The following is a 1,935-nucleotide window of genomic DNA, read 5'->3' as shown; positions in this document are numbered from 1 at the left end:
AAGGACCACCAGCCCAAGGATGGCACAACCAATAATAAGCTAGGCCCTCCTTCATTAATCACTAATTAAGAAAATGTCCTACATGCTTGCCTACAGTCCAATATTATGCAAGGACTGCCCCAATTGGGGTTCCCTTCTCTTTGACAACTCTGGCTTATATTAAGTTGACATAAAAAAAATCTAGCACAATTATCCATTACTCTTCCTGTAGAATCTGCTGATATCAGGTCTTACAAATTAGATGGCAGGTGCTCACATTGTCAGTCCATGTACTAAAATTGGACACACAGAGATTAGCAGGGCCCCTGCACAAAGATGACATGCAAATTCATGAAGAATTCCATGTTTTTACAAATCCAGTCCTACAGAAGATAATAGAAACCAATCTCCAACCCAAGGAAGTTAACTACACCCATGAAAAGACAGAAAATAGCCTCACACTAGGCAAACAAAAAGAAAGAAAACACACACACACACACACACACACACTCACACACACACACACACAACCACTACCACCACCACTAACAACAACAACTAAATACCAGGAATGAATAATCATTGGTCATTAATTATTCTCAATATCAATAGACTCAATTCCCCAATAAAAAGACACAGGCTAAAAGAATGAATGCAAAAACAGGATCCATCCTTCTGCTGAATATAAGAAGCACAACTAAACATCAAACATAGACATTACCAAGAATAAAAAGTTGGAAAAGGTTTTCCAGGCAAATGGACCCAAAAAAGCAAGCTGGTGTAGCTATTCTAATATCTAGGAACATGGACTTCAAACCAAAATTAAAGAGCCAGGAAAGGACAGTTCATACTCATCAAAGAAAAAAAAGTCTACCAAGATGCCATTTCAATTCTTAATCCAAGTCCCAATTGCAAGCGTATCCACATTTGTAAGAGAAACATTACTAAAACAAAAATCATACTTCAAACCCAATACATGAATAGTGGGAGACTATACTTCACTGTCACCAATGGTCAGATCATTTTGTTGAAAACTAAACTAGAAAAATCTAGAACTAAAAGACACTATGAACCAAATAGACCTCACAGATACCTGCAGAACATTTTACCCAAACACAAAGGAATATTCTTTCTTCTCATTACCTCACAGAACTGTCTCCAAAACTGACCACATACCCAGTCACAATAGATACAAGAAAATAAGCCCCTGTATCCTAAGAGATTACTGAGTATTAAAGCTGAAATTCAACAACAAAGAAACAACAAAAAGCCTCTAAACTGCTGGAAATTGAACAACTGTTTTTGAATGACTACTGTGTCAAGGGAGAAAAGAAGAAAAAAAATAGACTTTCTAGAAGTCAATGAAAATGAAAGCATAACATACCCAAACTTATGGAACACAATGAAAGCAGCGCTAAAAGGAAAATTCATAGCACTAAGTGCCTTCATAATGAATTTGAAGAGATCTCATACTAGCCACTTAACAGCATCCCTGAAAGTTCTAGAACAAAGAGATACAAATACACTCAAGAAGAGTAGACGCCAGTAAATAATTAAACTGAAGGCTAAAATAAATAAAATAGAAACAAAGAGAATAATATAAAGAATCAATGAAAAAATAGTTATTTAAGAAAAATCAACATGATAGACAAATCCTTACGCAAAATAACTAAAAGACAGAGAGAGAATCCTCAAGTTAACAAATCTGAAAAAAAAAGGGAATATGACAACAGACACCAAGGAAATCTAAAGAATTGTTAAGTCATACTTCAATAACCTGTACACCACAAAATTGGAAATCCTAAAAGAAATGGACAATTTTCTCAATAGATACCATTTACCAAAGTTAAGATGAGATAAACAATTTAAATAGATTTTAATCCATAAGGAAATAGAAACAGTCATTAAAAGTCTCCCAACCAAAAAAAGCCCAGGACCAGATGGTTTTAGCACAGA

General features: G+C 34.9%; 1 non-coding gene across 1 annotated transcript; it reads left to right on the top strand.

The window, feature by feature from the left end:
* The first annotated feature begins 248 nt into the window (after positions 1-248).
* Positions 249-350, top strand: LOC121824934 (U6 spliceosomal RNA). Its single transcript, XR_006066929.2, has one exon. It is a non-coding gene; the product is annotated as a U6 spliceosomal RNA (small nuclear RNA).
* Positions 351-1,935: the final 1,585 nt, after the last annotated feature.

Source organism: Peromyscus maniculatus, chromosome 21 (assembly GCF_049852395.1).
Source record: "Peromyscus maniculatus bairdii isolate BWxNUB_F1_BW_parent chromosome 21, HU_Pman_BW_mat_3.1, whole genome shotgun sequence".
Classification (NCBI taxonomy): domain Eukaryota; kingdom Metazoa; phylum Chordata; class Mammalia; order Rodentia; family Cricetidae; genus Peromyscus; species Peromyscus maniculatus.
This window is presented reverse-complemented; position numbering and strand designations above follow the sequence as displayed.